The 23869-nt window shown below is 40.9% G+C and overlaps 1 protein-coding gene across 7 annotated transcripts in view; it reads left to right on the forward strand.

Moving 5' to 3' along the window:
• Nucleotides 1–1438: 1438 nt before the first annotated feature.
• The window catches only part of Atp2b1 (ATPase plasma membrane Ca2+ transporting 1), a 112365-nt gene continuing 89934 nt past the window's right edge, over nucleotides 1439–23869 (forward strand). For 5 of the 7 annotated variants that reach the window (XM_060377955.1, XM_060377952.1, XM_021643208.2 and 2 more), the window contains exon 1: nucleotides 1439–1577. The gene's annotated coding sequence lies outside the window, so the exon portion shown is untranslated. Of the gene's footprint in view, nucleotides 1578–2022; nucleotides 2160–20584; nucleotides 20651–23869 lie in introns of those variants that run through there. The other 2 variants (XM_060377953.1, XM_021643207.2) reach the window with 2 other exon arrangements.

Consider the following 23869-nt stretch of genomic DNA (forward strand, 5'->3'; position numbering starts at 1 on the left):
AAGATACCCAATGCCAGTTTTACATGTCAAGGGCACAGCTCAGAGGCTGGTAATATCTACTCTGGTGAAAGATATAAATGGAAAAATGCATTTCAACAGTTTTATCTTGGAAAATTTGCTTTTAATCTCAAATATTTTGTTCTCAAGCCTTTCCATTATTTTAAAACAAGTGCTACAAGACAGGGAAGATACATAATGCAGTATTTGCCTTGAAACCATTAATTCTTCCATTTCGGGGGTTCAACAAACAAACAAATAAAACAACAACAAAACCCTGCCGAACTTTTTTTTCCTGGTTAAGTGCTACTGAAAATAACACTGATAAGGTCTAAAACCATCGGGGGACCTTTAGTTCAAACAGAGGAGATCAGACAAGGATGAGGCAGGATACCCATCTTCGACTATGTGGCTATAGTTACGAAAAATCCTTTCTGAAAGTAGATGCAACGACGAGCGGTGCTTTTTAACTGCAACATGTTCGAGAGGTCGGACAAGAATCGGCCACCTTTCACCATCTAAGTACTGCCCCTTGCTCTGCTCCTCAGGAAAGGAGGGTGGGGTTGAAATACTATGAATTAAAGCTTGCTACAGGTAGGGGGGAAAAAAAAGAAAAGGAAAAAACCCAACAAGAACCCAGCAAACCCGAAAGAGAAACACGAGGACTTTCAGCGCGGAGCGTGCGCGGCCTGCAGGCACCAGCCCGAGGACGCCGTCTGGGCATCCCCGGTGTCCGCCGGCCGGGCTAGCGCGCCCGCAGGAGAGTGCGCTTGCTTCCCCAAGGGGGAGGCACTGCGGCCGTCGGGTGAGTGCGTCACCGTCCGGGACGGGAGATGGGTCCGCTAGGGAGCGGGCGCCGAGCCGCGAGGAGCCGGTCCACGGCCCGGCCGGCCAGCCGGGGGCGGCTCGCGCGGGACCCTCGGGCGAAGGGCGTCGCAGCGCCGCGGCGGGCACCGCTCTCCGGCCTCCACGCGTCGCGGGAGCCGCCCGGGCGCGCGCGAGAGGCGGCGGCGCTGACGGACGGAGTCCCCACCCCCTCCTCCCCCGCCGCCCCCTCCCCGTGCGGACACGTCATGGAAACACAGACGTCAGAGCCCGGCGGCCAATCGGAAGCCGCCGCAGGAGGGAAGAGGAGCGCGGGAGGGGGGCGGGGGCAGCCGCCGGCCCCGGCGTGCAGGGAAGGAAGAGGGAGGGAGGGGCGCGCGGAGGCGAGAGCCGCCCGCCCCGCGGCCCGGCCACCCTTTCCGCCCCGCGCGCGGCAAGCTCTGCTCCCCGGGCGCGCGCTCGGCGCTCGGGGGCGCGCTCGCCGGATCCTCCCCTCAGACGCCCTTCCTGGCGGTGAGGCAGAGCGCCGGCCCCCGGCTCCGAGCAAGGCGCGTCCCCTCGGCTCGCGCGCGCGCGCCCGCCCTCAGGCTCCCCGCGGGCCGCGTCACGTGACCGCGCCCAGCCAAGGCGGCAGCGGCGGCCGCGCGAGCATCGGCGGCGGCGGCGGCGGCGGCAGAGGCAGCGGGAGCAGCTGCGCCGCCAGCGTGGAGCGGGAGGCGTGGAGGTGCGGAGAAGGGAGCGCCGGACCAGAACGGGTGAGCGTCCTCCCCGCCCCGAGCCCTCCGCCCTGCCTGCTCGGGCGGCCCCGCGGGTCCCCCGGTGCACACGGGCCCCTGCCCGGAGCCCCTCGCGGTCGGCCGTCTGCGCCCCGGTGCCGCTGGACCCCGCCCCGGGGCTGCACCCCCGCCCGCTGCTGCGGACTGCCGCGCGGGGCCGGTAGAGCTGCCGTGCCGAGCGCGGCGCGCCCCGAGCGCGGCTTTGCGGAGCCGAGGAGGCGGGTCCTGCGGGGACGCGAGCGGCCACTCGCCGGCCGCCGGGCTCTGGGCGGGGGCCGGCCGGGCGCCGCCTCCTCCTCCTCCTCCTCCGCCGCCGCCGCCGCCTCCTCGCGGTGCGGCGTGAGTAGGGAGCCCCGGCTGGTGGACGCCGAGCCTCTGGGCTTCGCGGCCGTCTCCTCCCGAGGTGCAGCCAGCCGCACGTCCGCGTGGCTTCCCGGAGCCCGGCGAGCCGCCCGCGGCCGCGTCCCGCCGCGACCCCCGCGCCGCAGCCCCCCGGACCCTCCCGCCCGGCTCTCCTTGATCCTTCCCTTCGGGGGAAAAATGGTTCCCGCTGCGGGCGAGGTGAGTGGCGGCCGGTGGCCGCCTGCGGCGGGGGCGGCCACCTGCGGGGGAGGCCGGGTGGAGCGCGCAGGGCGCGGCGGGGGTCCTGACAGCTGGGCGCGGGGTGGAGCGCGGCGAGTCCCCGCGAAGTTGGCGGAGCCGCCGGGGTTCGCTCCCGCCTCGGGGACCGTAAAGGTGAGAAGGCTCCCTCGCGGCGCGCCGCCTCAGCGCCCGGTCCGGCTTGGAGTCGCCGTCCCGGCGGCTTCTGGTCTACACCCCGCGGCGATCCGACCTCGCAGGGCTGCCCGAGCGGCCGCCACAGCCCCTCCGAAACGCCGGTCGCCCCCACCCCGGCGTGTGGTGACCTTGAGGGCAGCAGAGCCCGGCACTCCCTCTCCCCGCGCCCCGGGAGGGTCACCCCTTTAATCCCCAGCCCGGGCCCCCGAGGGGTAGTGCCAGTGGCAGGTGAGGGTTCGTCGTCGGGTCCCCGGAGGGGGTGGTGTGATAGGTGCGTGTCAGACAGGACGGCGACTCCCGGGGAGTTGCAGAGCCACCTGGACGCCCTCTTCAGCTTTGGAGTCGGGCCCCCCAGGATGTTCACGGTCGCTTCCGAATCATGTTTATGTACTTAGTTTAAAAGAAGAAGAAGAAAAAAAAAAAAAGAATTGCGCTGTCGTCGGGTCCCCGGAAAGGGTCAGTAAGGAGGAGGGTGGCATTCCAATTGCGGGGGACGGCGGGGGCGGGGGTTCTATTTCATCTTGCACGAGAATTTTGTGGCTTAGCTAGTTAGCGACCCCTGGGTCTGCGCTTCGGTCTCTGCCCAGGTTGGTCTCCGTGCACATTTCATTCACCAGTTTACTGCGGGACTAGCCTTGGGAGTGCTCTTGCTGTTGCGGTGATAGGACCCCCAAGGGAAAGCTGGGCTTGGTCTACGTGGGTACAGGGGTCTGCAGGACCGCTAAGGACACAGACCTTTCAGTAGGCTTTTTCCCCCCTTTCTGTGGGTTAGCGCGCTGCAGATAGCCACCTTTGGCTGCTATGCATGCTACTTTTCTGGGTTTATTAATAATCTAATGGCTCCTGTTGGTATCGATTGCCGTTCCTGATAAATTAGTTATATGGATTTTTTCATACGTGTGTAGGTATATGCACGTCTAGACTGTCTGCTTTTCAACATGGAAGGCTTTGTTGTTTTCACCTCCCCCATGAGGACAGTCTTACTTTAAAATAAGGTTCTTGCTCAGCGTAGGTGTATTTTATAATAATAAGTACTTGTAAGGGCCTGGTTTGTATAAAGCGCTCCTAGGGCATCCCTTTGGATGGTGGCCCATGTGAGTGAATGGAGAGCCTTCACTTGCCCTGCCACCAGCCTTCCCTAGGGAGACTCCCTGTCCTTGTGTGTGGCAGGGGCGGATTGGGAGAATTAGAGAGGGATTGCAGGAGGAGAATCTGCTTTTTGTACTTGTACGCTTCGTTTAGCACCCTCCTCCCCCACTTTTCCCCTCCTGGTCAGTTCAAATTTGAAGTAAATAGAATTTTTTTTTTTTTCTTATTGGGAGCTTTTGAAAGCTAGTGTAATGAAATGGGCCTTTTAAGCCATGTTTTCGGGGAGATGTTTTAGTTTCTACCTTGCTTTGGATAAGACAGTTAAATTGCTGTCATTAAGGGTGGATCTCTGTCCTGATTTTGGCTTGGGTGTAACTGCAAAGATCTTTGAAAAGTAACTGTTATTTCCTACCATATACTCTGCAAAAGTGAGTCACATTTGGGTGAGCTGAGGACAGAGCGCCACCTCTGATTTAAAATTTTGTTACCCCTCCACCCCCATCCCCGTCAAATGGTGAAAATCAAGAGTGCGCCTTCTTCTCGCAGTTGTCCTCACCGGTGGAGCCCCTTTAGAAGTGAGGGGATCTGTCCTCCTTTTTCTGTTTTCTATACTTTCTAGATCTTGAGAGGAATTTCAGCAGCTGTGTGGGAAAATGTGGTGTTTTGTTTTTAGTTGAAGCTTGAGATCTTACCTAGCATTCGGAGATGAGGTGAGGAGCTAGTTTTGACTCATGTTGTTAACGATGGTGCGGATCCACTGAGGGGAAGACAGTAGTGCGGCAGTGTTGTCAACATTGTTTAGCCATTCCAGCAAATTCCAGTACCTACCAGCATGGTCCCTTTTTTTTTTTTTTTAACTACTGAGCTATGAACAGGTTCTAAAATACTGAAAGTTTGGTAAGATTATTTTTCTGGCCTGAATACGACATAGTAATTTTTTTTTAACTAGTTATCTTCCGTTTACCTGCCTTTCGTGGTTTCACTGAGGGCTTATGATTACTTGCTTTAAGATAATACGAATGAGCACTTTGAGCAGGAGTGCTTATATTCAAAGTTTAATCAATACCGTCTTGGAAAAAGTGTCTTCTGCATACGCTTCTTCTCAGATGCATGTCATATAAAAATGAATGGGCTTTTTCAGGCTTGGAAGAGATGCTGTAGAGACAGCCGAGCTGATGAGATTTCCCTGCTTGCTTTGTGTCTTTCTCCTTCCCTTCTCAAATTCAAATTTTAAGGTACACTATCTCTTTAGGCAGAGGATAATTTCTTTTTGTCATCCATAAAACACAAAACAAAAAGATGTAGCTTTTAAATAATGGGTAAATTAACATGGATGTTACCCAGTAGGTGTTTTAATTACAGACCACAAGCTATTATTGCTGTTCTATCTGCATTTAAATTTTAATTCAACATTTGTGAGTTCTTCTGCCTACTGTAAAGCATTAGATGTTGAGCTGCAGATAAGTATTAAGCTATAATTAAACAAAAAATCCGTTTGAGATGATAGATTATTTATGCTTTCACTGCTACAAGGCCTCCTTAAAGCCATAGAATATGGCCCTAGGTTAAAGGACATTTAAAGCTATTAAGTTCATGCGTGCAGAATAATTAATACACAGTTAAATGTATTTTGGTAAAATCCTTTATTTGGGGATTCAGTTGGCTAGTTTTCTTGGACAAACATGTCAAATTCTTTTTAAATGAAACAGTCTCTTATGTGAAATGAGGCTTAAATGTATTGTCATTTAGTAAAACTTATATTGAAGATGAAAAACACTTGACAGTTTTCCTTACATTTTATTACATATAAGGTTTGAATTGATATTTTCATCTCTTATGGAATTTTGTGATTAATATGAGAACAGGAAGAGTAAGGATCAGGAAGCAGAGACTTAAAGCTTAAGTTTGTGTGTCTCATTTAAGATATTTTCTTGATCAATTGGAAGGGAAAATATGTTCTAGTGAAAGTCTTATAGAAAGGTGCTATTAGTAGCTTATTTGGGGACTTGGAGACTCTGAGGTAGCATTACAAGGAAAATGATATACAAGGAACATTTCCCAAAAGAAATAACAATTTATTAGCTTCTAGAACTGATATTTATATACATACCAAATACACTGTTTTATTAAAATTTTATTATAGAAGTTGCCAATGAAAATAGAATGGCATTTTGACAAGGCATAGCCTATCTACCATCAATATCACCATACTAGAAATAAGCCCGTTACAAATGGACACATTAGGTAAATAAATGAATTTTTTTTTTTTTTTATGTTAAGATTCTTATTGTGTATCCCTGGCTGGATTGGAACTCACTATGTAAACCAGCTAGCTACCCCTGAACTCAGAGAGACCCACTTGCTTCCTCCTTTTGAGTGTTAAATTGAATTTTTACATTTAATATTTGAAGCATAGGAGATATTCAGCACTACCCAGTATTGAATAGTATCTGAAAAATTGACTCTGGTTGTGTATGTGGCATGGAGTTTTTAGTTTTTCTCCTGATACTCTGTTGTATAGCAGATACCTAATAGTAGCTTTTCAGGTTCTACTCTTGTTGATGCTTTGTAACAATGACTTAGAAATGCTCACAGTTATCTAGTCTATTTTTTTTTTAACACAACTGTGCAGTTTGACTCTCATAACAAGTGATTTTCAAATTGAGTTACGTAGACAGTTGTACCTTTCCCCCCCTGGTAGTCAAGGTGATTTATCTAGGTCTAGTGTCACATAGCTGACAGATAAATCAGCCAGACCTGGACTCTAGATTAGCCAGAGGTACCCTCCAACTTCTGCTCACTGCTCTGCTCACTGTATGTGGTTGTATAAGTTTATGGAAGTATATGAAAGGTCTGCTTTGGAGCAATGTAAATAATATAAAAATAAATTTGTTCAGGCTTAGCTTTATAGTTTATTGTTTATGCTTGTAGTAATGTAAATAATTCATAACACCCTGATTTACTTAACAGCAAGTGAATGAACATTTGTAAAATAGTATAGTTAAATTTAATTTTTTTTAAATCTTGCTTTCAGTGACTTTTAAAATAGTTTACTTAAAAACAAAATATGGTAGCGCAAAGAAAGTTTTTTTTTCTTTCAACTCTTATAATGTTTTATGCACTTGTTTTTCTGCCACAGGTATGTTATGTAAATTTCTCTAGAATATTAGTTTGCTGCGCAGTGGAATTTAGAAGTTTAAATAGGTGAGGAGATTTTAGTTCATGAAATCCAAAACCTTATTACAAATCTCACACAACAGGTAGTGGCTCTCTGCTGTTAGTACATTTTCCTGGAACAGCTGCTCAGAGAGCAGGACCCTTGGTATCTCCTCTGCCACTCTGAGTCAGCAGATTTGGGGTGGGGCCTACCAGTCTGCATTTAGAAAAAGAATGATACTGAATTTATAAGTTAGATGGAATTGTAACATTATGAAGAATCCTTTTATGAGTCAGGAGGAAATCAGTAATTTATTTTGAATATAGTCAAATTTGTGTTTCTGAGTAGTTTGTTGTAGAAAAGTTTGACCTAATGGGTTGGGTAGCTTTTGTGTCAATTGTAAAAATTGATGGATGGAAATTACTTACCTGTGTGCTGAGTCGCCTTTCAGAAAGTCTGTTGTTACTCATTAACCACTGTAAACTCTCAGATAGTGTTCTTTCTTATTTTTGCGTCTAAATGTCTATTGTCATCAAAGGATTTGAGCACAGGTTTCTCTTCCTAATAGTAATTCAAGTTGTGTCATCATAGTTCTGCATTTTTAGGCTTCAGTCTGTCTACCTTTTGTTTTTGTAGTAGTGGAGAAAGTAAATGGACATAAACTAGTAGGTAAATAGTCTTTTAAATTTCACTTAGCAAACAGCTACTTCAAAACATGTTAGTGTTTTAAATCAAGAATATAAATGATACCATATTGATCACTTACCAGCTGTATAACAAAACAAAAGGTAGTGCTATTTGACTTGCACGTTAATAATTTGTATAGTTAGGTAATCTACTGTAAGGTCCATTTCTTCTGACTGTTAGGAATCCTTTAACTTTTACATACTACATATGGACTAACCGCTTTTAATAAGTTTCCTGTTTAAAACCAGTCTTAATGCAGCTGTTTGGCTTCATGTATATCAATGTAATAAATAGTCCATACATGCGTTAAAAATGAAAGTAGGTTCAGAGCCCATCTCAAGACTACTGAACTTGTTTTTATTTTTAAGACTTAGGCTTATTGGTTGAACCTTAGGGAACAGTTAGGAATCATGGGGTATAATTTACTAATGATTATGGAAATCTAAATTAGTATTTTTGGCGTAGTGGGGAAAAAGCTGTTGTGTATTAACTTTCTAAAAACAATGTTAACTAAATAATATATGATGTTTTAAATTACTTCTTTGGTAAGAAAGTTATCTGCTGTTTATAAGTATAGTAACTTCTCATATTGTGGTTTCTAGCAGTCTGGGATCCTGGTTTTAACGTTATGTCACCTGGGCCTTTAGAGACAAGGGACATATTTTTGAATGGACCACTGCTTGCTCTTCTTGCTTACACTGTGAAATCTGAGATTATACTCTTCACTGAAAACTGGTATGACTACTGTACAAACCTGATAAATTTGAGAATAAAATGTATGCTTTCTGGAAAGTAGGTCCTAGAATTTGACTATTTAACCTAAAAGGAGCTTTTACAATAATTGTTTTGTTAGCAATGTAGATCTTTCTTGTTTATTAACTTAGAGCGTTAATAAACAAGTCCTCTCTTGCCAGGAGGACTTTTAAAATAATCTTGTTTTCAATATCCCCAGTTCTCTTGCTTTTGTCTACCTTTCATATTTGTGTTGAAATTTGTTGTCATTTTTTTTTAAGCCTTACCTGATGTCATTTCTTCACTAAAACATTTAGTAGTGGTGCTTCTTCTTTTTCTCCTCCTCCTTCTCCTCCTTCTTGTTGCTGTTCTTCATCTTCTTCTCCTCCTCCTCTTCCTTTTCCTCCTTCTAAAAATAATAAATGATATTTTACATTACTTCTTCAGTAAGAAAGTTATCTGCTTTTTATAAGTATAGTAACTTCTCACATTGTGGTTTCCAGCAGTCTGGGATTCTGGTTTTGTACTAGTTACTGTCCCCTAGCCCTGTAAAGACAGGGAGCATACTTTTGAATGGACCACGGCTTGCTCTGCTTGATGTATACAACTTGATTCTGGAGACCTTGCATCAAATAAGTAACTCAGAGTTTTCTAAAGTTTGAAAACACTGGGTTTTAGAAATATTAAGGATTTTATGTGAAGAAGTGGGCAGATCTGAAATCTAAGATATACTGTTTATGTAGTTTTTCCTTTTGGGATTTCTTCGCTTCTTTAATTTGGGAATATGGATAGAAGCTATCCAAATGTGTTCAGTGGTCTATTTCACAGACAGTTTCAGTAGAACATCTACCACACCCAGCAACCTTAATATTTCCTAACCAGGGTTACTACTTTGTACACTTGCAGGAGGTGTTATTCATACATACAACATCAAACAAATGGTATTTTCTGAAATGGAGAACAGTGTTGTTTATACAGCACCGTTGACTGTCCACTAGAGACAGTGTACAGTCTGGCCGTCTCCCTCTTCCCTTTCCTGTGACTTCATATGGTATCCTCTAACCTTGGAAAATGAAATCCTCTGGTCTAAATATGCCTGTTATTCAAAGCTCAGCACCTGTCTATTCTTTCTAGTCATTCTTTAATTGTCTGTTTGAATTCCTCTACGCTTCTATTCTTAGCTATATGCTTCTTGGTTTTGTTTCTAAGATTTATTTATTTATTTTGTATGTGTTTGTATGTGCTTGCATAAGTTTATGTGTCCCTTGTGTGCGCAGGTGCCTATGGAGGCCAGGCAGTTGTGAGCCACCTGATAGGGGTGCTAGGAGCAGATCTCAGGTCCTTTGGAAGACTAGCAAGTGCTTACCTACTGAGCCATCTCTCCAGTCACAGTTATACACATCTTATGTTACATATCCGCTTTCTGTAATTGAGACAGTATGGAGAGGTTGAGAAATGTATTCATGAAGAAACAACAAAGATTATGACTTGTAAAACAAGTGTTCAATCAGTATTTTCTGTAGATTAACCCTGTTCCTATTACTTCACAGGACAGTCTGTTTTAACTGGAAAGGAGGAGTGTTCCTTCTCATTGAATATTACTAGGACAATAGAATGTACCTTCTATGTGGGAAGCTATTTCCATTTGTAAGCAGCATGGTGTATTCGTCCTTATTAGACTTTATTCTGACTCTAAAAAGTAACTGTAGTTAAAGATTTATATTTTTAATCAAAACATATGAAACTTAACTCTCAAAGAATTAATAAAAAAAAGAGAACAAGTCATTGGGGGAAAACTATATTTTTAAATAGCTAATTTCGTTTTTGGCATGTGCCGTCTTTTTATTTGGATCAGTGTTTGGATGTGCTTCCTGGGTCTGTATATAATTTGTTGGTAATTGCATGGTATACAAGGCCATAATTTGAAGTATGGCTTATAATGTAAAGGTGATATTCTTGCAGTTTTTGTGTATTGATAGCACTGCTTATGGAACTGTTTACAGGTTCTATTGTTTTGGAAAGGGTTTTTGAACTGAGAGTGAACTTTTAGTCCATGACCTAGTGCTCAGTCACTGTAGGCAATCAGGAAGAAGTATAAGGGTATAGTCTGTTAAGATTTAAAAGTATGATTATGTGGTAATTCTACCTTCAGATCAAGAAAGACCATATTTGTCATTTCTACTGAGTGCTATTTTATACACACAATATTAATTTCCAACATCAACTAATTATATAAATTTACCCTATAAATCATCACTCTCAAAATACTTGGAAAAAATCTCTAGAAATTAACCCATTTTCCAGTAATTAGCACATTGTGCTATTGTTTGTCTATTTTGAACTTTATACATATAATTTTTGAAAAGACTTTAAGGGCTTATATTTTAAGTGTCTTGTTTTTCTTTAAAACCTTTAAATTTTAAAAATTATTTTGTGTAGATCCAATTTACTATGGTTATATTTATGTCATCTTCTTTTATCCTCTGTTAGCCCTTCCTTTCCTTCTGATTCTCTGCTTCCCAATTAGTCTGCCAGTGGTTACACCATTAAAGAAAACCTTTACAAACGTTAAGTAAGCAGTTTCTAGGAAGGAATGTTGCCTCTTGGATACCTTTTCCATTTATGATGGCATGTTAAAGAGCCAAATCTTGTACCTTATTTTCACAATTGTAATATCATATCTGAATGGCAATGTTTTATGGAATTACTCCTCATAGTTGTTTTTTCCCTTTCTGCAATGTCCTCCCCACCAGTGTGTATGTTTATGTGTGTCTATGACAGACAGAAAGACACCTTCTTTAGAGTTCAACGCTCAACAGTTACTTAGATGGAAGTCTGCACTAACCATGACCCTCTGCAACAAGGAGTTTTGCTGCACCAGTGCCACACTGGTTCACAGGTATAAAAATAAAAATGTAGAAGGCAATTTGACAACACATTCATGACCTCCTCAAACAGGCTTTTGAATAGCTTTACCAGGTATTCTTTCATTGGGGGAGACCTCCAGTTCAGTCACAACCAGTTATCTCCAAATAGTTGTGCCACTGTTGCACTAGCAAGCATATCTTGCCCTGCTGGTCAGTATTGTAGTACACATGGTTTACAGCTAAGTGAGACCATTGATGTGTTTCCTGACCAGTGTACATAGACAGAATTTTGATAAGGTGTTATAGGAAGTGTCGGAATTTGGTCCTACTTTAACCTTATCATTATAATTGTAATAAGATGTATGGGAGTTGTTTTCTAAGTAGATAATTTAAGGAATTTGAAGACAAGGATTAGTAGTAGCAGGTAAAGTAAACGGTATGAAAGCACTAAGTCTTGATCTTTTTGTACCAGATTATATACAGGTGCTACCATCATATCCATTGTACAGCCTCCTGATGCCTGTGGTTGTGTGAAATTATCCGTTCCTTTGCTTTATAATTCTATCCCTTTCTTCTCAATTCATGCCCAAAGTCAATTGAGTCATGCTGCAACTACTCTTTTTTTGTGTCTTTAAAAAGTGACTCATGAACTTTGGGTACTTTATATACTCAGAACAGCTAAAATTATGATAGAGAATTACTGAGCGACACCAAACAAGGATGGGCAGTTAGTGAAACAGCAAAGATGATGGGCATGCTGAAGAAAAGGAGCTCTCTCAGCATCAAACAACAGGTCAGGTATTAGAAACAGAATAGCTAATCCCCTTTGCACACTGCAGATTTAGGGTAATGCTTGGGTTGTATTGCCTTCGAGTTTGAACATCAGTCATTTTATGTGTATAGAACACTGGGGTCCATCTGATTTCCCTGTCACTTTGGTCCTCTTGCTGAAGCATTTTCATTGTATTATTACAATATTCCTATGTGTGGCTAGACCTAAAACATTCTTTTTTTTTTCCCCATAAAAATGTCTTTCTGCCTCTTTATACCACCACCCTTCCCACCAGCTCCCTGCTGCTTTCCTCAGGTAACCACTGATCTGTCCTGATTTATTCTAAATTTCTACAATTATATGTACTTAGAATCATACAGTATATGCTCTTTTGTAGTCTGGCTTTTGTTTGATCTAATTATTTTGAAATTCATCCACGTTGCTTCTATTAATAGTTTTGTTTCTTTTTCTGCTTATGAGGACGTCACTGTATAGCTGTAACACAATTTGTTAATGGAAATTGTGGACATTTTGGTTCTATTAATGGACATTTTTGTTCTAGTAAAGCATAGTTTGTTGTTATTATTGGGTTTTATTATCTCTTTATTGTTTAGATCAAAGACCTTTAGGAATCATTTGTGTTTGTGCTGATGGTTGGAGGAAAGTGTCGGTAAAAGGAATATATGAAACCTCAGACTGGTAAGATGAAGATAGGTACTGTGTGAACCACCTTGCCATCACTGTGATACTATACCCCAAAGAAGTCAGCTTGAAGAAGGAAAAGCTGATTTGAACTCATGAGTTCAGAGGTTTGAGTTTGTGGTTGCTTTGCCCCATTGTTCCGGGCTTGTGGTGAGGCATGCTGTGGCAGAAGCATGTGGTAGATAGAGGACTTTTGGTAACTTCAGGGCAGCCCAGAGCAGGGAATGGGCAGGCTTCAATATCTCCTTCAAGGGTACCCCTCAGTGACCTAACTTTTTTCCAGCATGTCCACCTCCTCATCGTAGCATCCTAGGTTGGTTACCAGATTTTAATACATGCAGTTGTGGGCAGGGTATTTAAGATCTGAAAGCATAACTACTACAATTAATAGATTAGAAGGTATAGTTTGTAGTCGCTTCTGAGTATAAAATGATATCAGACAACTAAGGGGATTATTGATATTTAAAAGTAAAAGAACATTGTGGGTCTTTGAACAAACTTGTGCATGTTGAATTTTGTCAAAACTACAGATGAATAAATTTAAATGTGTAGATAGCCCACATGTGTCACCTGTTAAATTCTGTGTCTGTTTACAGTCTCTAGTGACTTAGATACACAAATCATATTACTTGGGGTAAAATAACTTGCTTCTATAGAAGCATAAAGGAGTAATGCAGATTTATTTATTTATTTATTTTTTAATTGCACTTTATTCACTTTGTATCTCCCCATAAGCCCCTCCCTTCTCCCCTCTCGGTCCCACCCTCCCCTCCCCCTCCCCTTGTAATGCAGATTTTACTGAATATTTCTTTTGCAAAAATATTATGTGAACAACTTGCAGGTTCCCCCCTCCTTTGATTTCTCCTTCAAATCCATCTACTTCAAAATCAAATTCATAAGTCCTTTATTATGAGGAACAGTGGATTTCCACCTGTAATATTGTAGTAATGGTTTAGAGCTATTTTTTCATGACACCTGAGTAATTCCAGTTACTTTGACCATATAAAGGAAAATTAAAATAATTGAATAAAATGAGTCCTCGTATACCAGCTTTCTACCTGTAACATTCTGTTCTAAGTGAGTGAGGTCTTTGGAATCTGTGGGTGAGACAGTCTTTACAGAAAAAGATGAAAAGGGTTTTTAATTGCTTTCAAAGACTAATCTCCGGGCTGAAGAGATCAGTGAGTGAGTAAAGTGTTTGGCACACAGGACTTCAGATCTTGAGCATCTGCTGAATGCCAGGTGGACCTGGAGGCTCATTTTCAGTTCTAGCCTTGAGAGTTGGAGACAGGGAGCAAGCTGGCTAACTAGAGTTCCTGAACCAGTGAGACCCTAACCTCAAATAAAGTAGAGAACATGAGGCAGGCACCTTGATGTCATCTGGCCTCCACATGCATGTACACACAAGTGTATGTATACCTTTACACATAGGAAATACATGTACATCACACAAAATTATCTGCAAATGCAGTGACTTAACTAACTTTTTAACCACCGAAACATATAAGAGCACTAATTATTTCATGGTTGGAAAATACAGAATGATGTAAAAGAAAGTCAGGCTGGAGAGATAGATGGCTCAGTGGTTAAGAGCACTGACTGTTCTCCAAGGGGAACTGGTTCTGATTCCCAGTATCCATGGTGGCTCAGAACCTCCTGGAATTCTATTTCTAGGGAATTCAATGCCCTCTTCTGTCCTCCACGATCACCATGCATATATGTGGTGCACAAACTACATGCAAACAAAACCATCTATACATGTAGATAAATTTTTAAAAGAAAATCACTTACTCTGTCTGACAAATAACTAGCTTCAGCAATTAATTATTTTGATGTTAAATTGTATATGTTTTAACATCCTTGAAATAATAAAGTATGGTTGTATTGTCTTAAGAAATTTATATGATTCCCCCTCTATTTAAGTTTTTCTTCTTAACGTCATCTACTGTATGGCTAGTCCCATGTGTTGAAATATTGGCTTTTCTTCTGTTGTGTAAATCCCTCATTGTGCATCATTATTTGTAGATGTTTATCTACTTATTACTGTGTCCTTTGTAATCATTAAATTTAAAGAAATGTGGTAGTTTGTGACCTATTACCATTTTCTTCCAGCTTCCCAGAGTCAGGGTTTTAGAGCAGACTTTTCTTGTTCTGTATCTGTGTTTCCTGTTTAATTTCCACTACTTTCTCAACCTCCCATGGCACTTTTTAAAATTGTATACCTGTTTGACACTTCAAGGAGCTGTTCACCCTGAGAGTGGAGAATATTGATTTTGCTATTGCTTATCCTTGGTATGGTGCCTATTTATACCTGTGAGGCTCTTTATGACATTAATGAGCATCTTGTATCTAGTTTTGAGCTTGTGTCATTGGCTTCTGGTTTCTGTAAAATATTTGTTTGGGGCACCAGAAACAGTTCTGCTCCACTGGTAAGAACACTGGTTTCTCTTCTAGAGGATCCAGGTTTAATGGTAAAGCTCTGCATGATGGCTCACAAATGCCAGAACTACAGATCCAGGTAATCTGTTTGCCTCTTCTGGGCTTTGAGATACCAGACACACATGTGTGACACAGACATACAAGCAGGCATTTGTATAAATAAAATAAAAATAAAATTCTTGTGCCATCACTTAGAAACAATAGTATGCTTGGAATGAGAATTTATCACGAGCTCCTATTTTCTTTTTTAACTTTGAGTTGACCGATATGTTAGCTGAATGACACAAATGAAAGTATTTTGATACAAATGCTATATGCTTCATAAATTAATCTCTCTGCAAGGAGAATTTATTTCTGCCAAACTTCTAAAAAACTACAGAAGTTTTAACATCTAAACTTTAAGGTAGAAATTTGTGTGGAACTAAAAATATAACACTACATTGTAGTAAAATAAAATTGCAGACATTTCAAGGTATTTTAGTACACATTCATATGATATTTTCTGGGTTTTTTTTCAAGCTTTTAGTTTATTTTAAGTTGAAGATAGAATATTTTTTAATTAAATATATGTAATTTTTTTATGGGGAGACAAGAAGATTGGGAGTTCAACACCAGATAGTGTTACGAGACACTGTTTAAAAAAAAAGAAAAGAAAAGGGGAGATGGGGGAGGGTTGTGGAGGGAGGGAGAGAATGTGTGTGCGCGTATATGCATGTGCGTGTGTACATGCTTGGGCTTGCTCATGTTGCTTTGCTGGGCAGTTGTGAGACTGCCAAGGAGAGACGGCAGAGCAGTGAGTCTTTACACCTGCTACTGCTTCTTTCTCAGTTTCCTTTTTCGTGAGGGTTTTCATCAGGGGCCGCTTGCTTCCAAGTACCAGTGTTTATGTGTGCACCTGTCCCTTCCTTGATCTCTATTTTAAAGGGCTATATCATTTCTAGCTCACTCTTTTCTCTCTCTCTCTCTCTCTTTCTTTCTTTCTTTCTTTCTTTCTTTCTTTCTTTCTTTCTTTCTTTCTCTTTCTCTCTTTCTCTCTTTCTCTCTCTCTCTCTCTCTCTCCCTTTCTCTCCTTCTCTCCTTCTTCCTTTCTTCCTTCCTTCCTTCCTTCCTTCCTTCCTTCCTTCCTTTCTTTCTTTCTTTCTTTCTTTCTTTCTTTCTCTCTTTCTCTCTTCTCTCTCTCTCTTTCTCTCTTTCTCTCTTTCTCTCTCTCTTCTTTCTTTCTCTCTCTCTTTCTCTTTCTCTCTTCTTTCTCTCTCTCTTTCTTCTCTTTCTCTTTCTCTCTTTCTCTTTCTTTCTCTCTTTCTTTCTTCTACAAAGCAGAGGGCTTCTCTGGAATGTACTTTCAGACCTCAGTGGTTTTGCTGCCATTGTTCCCGTTTTTTAAAAGTTACTGCTGAAGATTTTCCTAAGTTGCACTGAGCTTTACTTGTATTTGTACATAGAGCCACGGGCTGGTGATCAGTTAGGCTATCAGCTCAGTCACATAATCTTGGGCTTTTCTCCTGCCTCCTTTCTTGATACATATTTTAATTCATACAGCCATAGATTCAAATTGCATAGTTCCCTGAGAGAGGTGGTGCTGTCTGGTGAAGATATTTGTCTTGAAATGAGGGAGAGCTGTTGACACGGTTCTTTGGCCATGTTCCTACAGTATATTTACTTGCAGCTGTTCGCCTCATAAAGTGTATACCCCCAAAGTTGAAGAAATTTAGATTGGTTTTAGGGTTCTTGAAAAATGTTTACTTAACTGAAAACTGCAAAAAATATACAGGAAGCGGGAGATCATCATTGAAAGTCACAGGTAATACTGGAATTGTCGGCTTTCGAATTAACATGACAGCTACAGAAGTGGGATGTTGTGGGTATGTGTACTTGGAGTTCAGAACCATCAGGGTAGGTTTTTTTTTCCTTTGATTTGTTATTCCTATGTAAGTAATACCACCTTAAGAAAAAATTATGAGCAGGGTGTAGTGGTGCACCCTTATGATCCCAGCACTTGGGAAGGCAGAGATAAGCAGATCTCTGTGAGTTTGAGGCCCGCCTGGTCTATAAAGAAGTCCAGGTCAGACACGAGACATAGACACAGAGAAGGCCAGCCTGGTCTACATAGCAAGTTGCAGGCCATCAGGACCACACCAAAACCCTCTCTCAACAGTCTTAAAGACTTTCCTTAGTGAACTGATTGCTTCCTGGAATGGGGAAGAATGAGAACAGCACAGGGCTGGAGGAAAGGTTTAGGGCTATTGGGTATTTTCTGGGCTAGCCTGGGGCTGTTGTTCATCAAACTTCCTGAACCATGTAAAACAAAATAGAAAACCAGGAAATTGGCAGAAAGGTACTTTAATAAGCCAGAAGTCCTAGTGTAAACTCCAGAAGCCTCTCTTTAGTTAAGGTGTTTACTTGGTATGTTTACTCATACTTTAGATTCATCCCTGTAAAATTTTCACAACCAGTTTCCTAAAATATTGCAAATGGCAGATCAAATTTGAAGAATAAAATTGTATGGAGGCGAGCACAGGATCATGGTTTTAAAAATCCAAACTTCACGTCTTGATCATTTTTTAATTGATCAGATTTTTATCATTGTGGACAGTTGGTTGAAAAACATTTGCTCTTTGCTTTTCTCCATATCTGGAATTAACATAGTTTAAGATCGTGAAACCCCTTCATGAAACCTAGCCCTCTCAAAGATCAGGTATCTCAGGAATTAGTGGTCATCTAGTTGTACCCTGCTGTGTGGTCCCAGCACTACTGGCACAGTCATCACCACAGTCAGACTGTGAGACCTTGTTGATTCCAGATGTGCACAGCAGCTGGTCGCTGTTCCTTGCCTTTATATGTCACACTCCTCTTCACTAAATCCCTCCTATTACAAAACACTTCTCCTGTTCAAGGCCCATTTTTAAAGGCCAGACTTTGATGAGCACTCCTCCAGCTTCCCTGAACAGAAGCTGCCCTGTGTTTGTGTTGCAGTTGCTTTCTATTGTTAATTTCCTTGACCCTGAAATACCAGGTTGGAAATAAAGGATGAGTTTATTAACAGTTGTAGGGGAGTGAAAAGTATTCACATAGATAAACCTGTACTGACTTCTGGAGACAGTTCTTTTTTTCAAGAACTGTATGTAGTAGAATTTGTTTTTCAACTAAAAACATAAAAATTGTAATTATTACCAGGATATTATCTTTTTCTTTTTTTCTTTTGTAATATAGAGAAATCCAGGTTCAAACGTTTTTCAGTTTCAAGTCAACTAAATATGCTGATCTTGGATTGAGAATGGCATCACAGCGGCATGTTACTTTTTATAACTTGTGTTTTGTGGTCTTACCTTCTTACAGCCTTTACAGTGGGCACAGAACCTTGCAGCTTAGCAAAATGTCTAGATCTGTTTGAATTTCGGATTCATTGTTTATTTAAATTTAATTTAATTAAGTGTTTGAGAGAGCTCCTGTGCATGTACACATGTGGAGAGATCAGTGGATAGCATTTTCTGGGAGTCGGTTCTTAACTTTCTCCACGTATTGAGACACTGTCTCTTAGGGTAGCCCAGGCAAGTCGGCCTGAGAGTGTGTTCTCCTGTCCTTGCCTCTCCCCATGTCTCAGGAAGTCTAGGGTTATGGATGTACCACAGCGTCGGCTTTTTACATGGGTTCCGGAGCTTACTACAGGTTGTCAGGCTGGAGCAGCAAGCACTTTTACCCGTTGAGTTCATCTCCTTAGCCCCAAATTTCTCATTTTATAATTTTGGTTTTCTTATTTTTATTTCTGTTGTTAATGTAATAATGATCCAGTGTGCTAATGTATAATAAGGAAACACTGCCCTTCCTTAATTTGAAAATCCTTTTCTGAGAATAAGGCCAGTCCCTTTCCCTATAATTGCTTGCCTGATGTGTGACAGGCAATCTATGTAAAGTAGATTTTTGGTTTCAGTGTTTCTTAATTACAGATTTCTGAAAGATGATTTAAGCAGAAATGAGGGATTCAAATTCCCATGGACTCAACAAATGACAAAAGGCTAGAATTTCTTATTTGGGAAATAAGAAATTTCAGTGCTGAGAAGCTGAAAGAATGACTATTTGAGCCAGGAAAATGGCTCTCTCCTTTCTCTCTCTCTCTCTCTCTCTCTCTCTCTCTCTCTCTCACACACACACACACACATACAGAAAGAGAATGAATGGAGGTCAGGTGTCTTCCTGTATGACTCTACATTTATTTTTTAAGTCAGGGTCTCTCACTTAACCTCTTACTAACTACTACTGCCTGGCTAGCCAGCCCCAAGGTTCTGCCTGCCTCTTCAATGATGGAATTTTACCCGCCACACCTGGATTTTCAGGTGTGTCCTAAGGATCCAAACTCAGATCCTCGTGCTTGCATAACAAACACTTTACCTGTCAACCATCTCGCCAGTCCTGAGTATTTCTAAAATATCATTTGTTGTCTTAGATTTTTCTGTTTGTAGGTCTGTTGCCTTTGGATAGAGTGGGAAGTTCTTTAGGAGTTAGTTGGTGATGCCGTAAACCCTAGGCTTAGCAGAGTTCCTGGGATATTGCCGGTCTGAAGATGAATAGTACCTGCTGCCTTCATTGTGCTTGGCTTTTTAAAATTGTTCAGGGTAATTTGTGATATGTTGGCAAAAGATTTCTTTGCAAATTATTTAGTTTCTATCTTTGTAAATTTTCATTTATGCTGTATTAGGGTTTTGTTGCTGTGAAGAGACCATGACCTTGGCAACTCTTATAAAGGAAAACATTTAATTGGGCCTAGCTTACAGTTTCAGAGGTTTAGTCTATTTTTGTCATGGCAGGGAGCAGAGTGACCTAGAGGCAGAAATGTTGCTTGAGAGGTAGCAAAGAGTTCTACATCTGGATTGGGAGGCAGCAAAAAGAGTGAATGAGGCACTGAGCCTGGCTTGAGTATCTGAGATCTCAAAGCCTTCCCGCAGTGACACACTTACTCCAATAAAGCCATGCCTACTCCAGTGAGGCCACAAATAGTGTCACTCCCTGTGGGCCTCTGGGGGCCATTTTCATTCAGATCACCATATGCCACATACCTCATGGCTCAAGTTTTTTCTAATAAGTGCTTTAGACATGGCTTTAGCTATGGATTTTGCCCTTTGCCTTGAGTTTAGGAGAATGGGTTTGGCTCATTGGCTTTAGTTTTTATAGTTTTTCTTACATAGTTTTTTTTTTTTTTTTTTAGATTCTAGTTTCTTCTTGCATAGTCAGGTATAATGTGAGAAGTATGCTATAGCAACACCTGGTGTGCCTTGATCTCTATGGTAGCATTCCTGATAAGGTAATAATTTCTTTCTCTTTAGATGAAAATATAAACAAGTTTACCTGCTCAAGTGGCCAGAGGCCTGAAAGGCCTGTGGGCCAATTCTGTAGTTCTGGGCAGCTGCTCTTTCCATTGCCCATAATTGTGTCTTTCACATGTTATGACATAGATAGATAGATAGATAGATAGATAGATAGATAGATAGATAGATTATATATATATATATATTCTTTATATATATATATATTCTTTTCTTGAATTTAAAATATTCTTGGATCATTCTTGAAGTGCTTGCCTGTTCATCCAATTATTGCTGCAAAAAAGGTTTGGGATATTATGCTCTTAATTGATTTTATTGACTAAATGTTGGTTTTAAAAGGACCTGTTTAAATCTATTTCTGTTTAGATTGTGCCACTCATTTAAACTAGCAAACAACTAGTGGATATTTGATATTGCCCTAATCCATTTTTCTTTCTTTGAGATAGGGTCTCATGCAGCTGGACTTGATCTTTGGACCTCCTGCCTCCACCGTCCAAGTGCTGGGCTTTCAGGTGTGTGCTGCCACATTTGGTGGTATTATGCTGGTGTTAAAAGGAGAGTTCATACTGTCAGAAATATGGATGGGGATGAGGGAGAAGTAGTAATTAATGAACTGGAATTTTTGATTATTCCAAGAGAAAGGGAAAGCATAGTGAAAACTAACAAGTGGTAAATAATAGATGCTAAAATGTGCTTAAAGTTTAAAAACAATTCTGTTAAATTTGGGCTCAGGAGTTTTCTGATTTGGTTCACTTCGGAAATTTTGTGTTATAAAACTTGTCTCTGGCTGTTTTTGTGATAGAACTTGGCCAATATCCTAAGAAAAGGGTAAGCCACAACTTTGCCACTGTCCTTATAAACAGATGAGCCACTAATCTTATTAATAAGACTTATTTACAAAATTACTTCAAGTATATATTTATAAAACGGGAAAATTCACTGTCTTAGAGACAATTTCTTTAAAAAGCACCAAGAGTAGAAGTTGCTGGTGAGTCAAGCAATGAGATGGCTAAAGATAATTATTTCTTGGTAACAAGCAGTCATTTACTAACCTGTAAATATTCTGGTATAATTAAAATCATAGGATTTTTGTAATTTCTTTATAGGCTCATTACATAGTAGTAAGTAATGACATCTATTTAAAAAATCTAGACATTTTATCAAATACCTAGTGAAGTCTTACTGTGAAGAATCCAAGTTTCCATAAAGTAAAAATTGGAACTTTTATACATTCCATATTTAAACTAGAGAAAAGTAAAACAGTCAGTATGATTTTATCAAAATAAGAGCATTCCAGGTTTGTCATAGGAATCAGTATGATGCAGTATGATGCAGAAGTGCCATCACACCCATGTATAGTGATCTAAAACCATTTGATGTTTAGAAAACAAGTCATGGTGGTACACGCCTGTGGTTCCATCATTTGGGAGGTAGAGGCAGGAGGATCATCCTTGGACAGCTGAGATCTTGTCTTAGGGTAAATAAATAAAGAACAAAGTAATAGAAGCAAAACATTGTATTTGCGTGATCCACTGTGTGTGCAGAAAAGGTAAAGCATGGATGTGGGGATAAAAATAACTATTTCCCAAACTGACTTGGTATTTGAAAAACAAAAATAAACAAGTATAAATGCTAATACAGCAAATGAATGGATAGAGTAAGGATGAAGCAGCCATACTGAGCTTGGAGAGAATGTGAGTTAGAGGTCGGTCCCCCCTTTATAACTGCTAATTGGGCATTTGATACTTTTATGCTTATTCTCAGAAGCATAATGGTTATTAGGTAAGGCCAAGAACATGGGTATACATTTTTTGGTAGAGGAAAGTATATAAGAAGTGTTAAGTAGGCCACTGTCTCCTAAATGAGGCATAGATATTTTTGCCCTTGGAGACATGGATTTAAAGCATTCTGGTCTCAGGAGAAAGCTAGAAAAGCTCTTGAGAACCTGGTCCAACCATCTGCTCTATAGGTGACACCTAGTGGTATGCCACTTTGCCCAGGGTTATACAGATGGCTGAAAACTCAGATCTCAATCTTAAACATTCACGGTAGTTGCATTCTACTTATTTGAGTGGTAGCTTTATGTTGCCACAACTAATCTTCAGGTAGTGTGTTGGACACTAGGAAAGACAGTGGCTAAAGCAGCTTTGTCCTGTATGTATGGAACTGGATTGTCTCTATTAATCATAAATAGTTGGTAGCTAAATATGGATAAGATATCACAAAATGATTTAAAGTGTATAGTCTAAAGCCACAATTCTCACTTTTGATCCTTGGAGCTTATTCCCCTATTCTGTACTTTAAAATAGTTGCACAAAAATTTCACATGAGTCTGAAGATATTTTGTAACTTGTAGTTAACTTAGTAACTCTCAGTAGGGATTTTTAATATTGATAAGACCCCATTGGTTGTACAACAAAAATTGTTATCAGACCAGGTACAAACAAAAACCTGACCTTAACTAAATGCCTCATCTTTTCCTGACTTAGATTTCTGCCAGCAACCTTGATAGAGAGTTTCTAAATTATAAGAAAACACATGGAGGCCCTGGATTGATTATCAGAATAGTCCTGATTTTCCTTTTACGTGTGGCAGTGTTCTAAATGTGTTCTTGGATTTTTTTTTTTTTTTTTTTAGTAACTGTTTGACTTAGCATAGAATAAATCAAGAAGAAAGACAACATCACAATTATTGTATGAATCTGCCTTTCTTATTTTGGCAGTCTAATGAATTCTTAGCAGTGGTTCCAAATAGAGAAAGTATGTCTCGTTTGCGCTAAATGAAAATGTAAATGGTAGTGTAACTTGTGAGACCTGGTTATGGAATTTCTGTGTAAGTAACATTTGTTTGAATCCCATGTTGAACTTTAATTACTTTCAAAATATTAATGTTTTTCTCTCTTAGCAAATTAAATGGAACAACAACAAAAAAATAATGTTGTCTTTTTTTTTTTTAATTTGGGTGCCCCAGTTTTGTGATCCTTGTCTCAATTTTTCATTCTAACACTCTCCCAACTGAGCTTTTTCAGCTTACCAATATCAATTCTTTATCAGCTGGTGTTCATTAAGAAAAAGAATGGGTTCTATGAAGATGGTCAGTGGTTAAAATGCTCGCTGTGCTAACTGAGGTTAGGATGCTCAGAAACCTCTGTAAATGCCAAGTGGACAGGGTTGCCACCTGTAATTGTAGCCTCACAAGGGAGAGACAGGATACCCACAGCAAGCTGGCCGATAGATACTAGCTATAACATGAGCTCTGGTTTTAATCGAAAAATTCTGTCTCAATAAATAAGGTGGACAAAAGACGGAGGATGACTTTAAACATCCACTTCAGGCTTCTGCATGCACTCACACACATGGGCACCTGTGCACACATGTATGTTTACACACTTGTACAAAAATGTATGTACACCACCACAACAACAAAAAATGAATTAAAGGTAACGCTAAGCCAAATTACCACTTAAGATTACTTGAAATGAGGTGTTAAGTAATTTTAAGACACTTATGCTGTGAAGGTGGCTGTGTGCATATATGTGGCTGCTGCCAGTCCTGATGCCCTGAGTTCCATCCCCACGACCCACATAGCAAAAGGACAGAACCAGATTCTGCAAGTTGTCTTCTGACCTCCACAAACTGACTATGGCATGCATTCTCCTCCATTGCAAGTACCTGAAAAAAGAAGTGAAATATAATAAAATTTAAAATAACTTATTTATATGCTTGATTACC

This window comes from Meriones unguiculatus, chromosome 2, assembly GCF_030254825.1.
Source record: "Meriones unguiculatus strain TT.TT164.6M chromosome 2, Bangor_MerUng_6.1, whole genome shotgun sequence".
NCBI classification, from domain to species: domain Eukaryota; kingdom Metazoa; phylum Chordata; class Mammalia; order Rodentia; family Muridae; genus Meriones; species Meriones unguiculatus.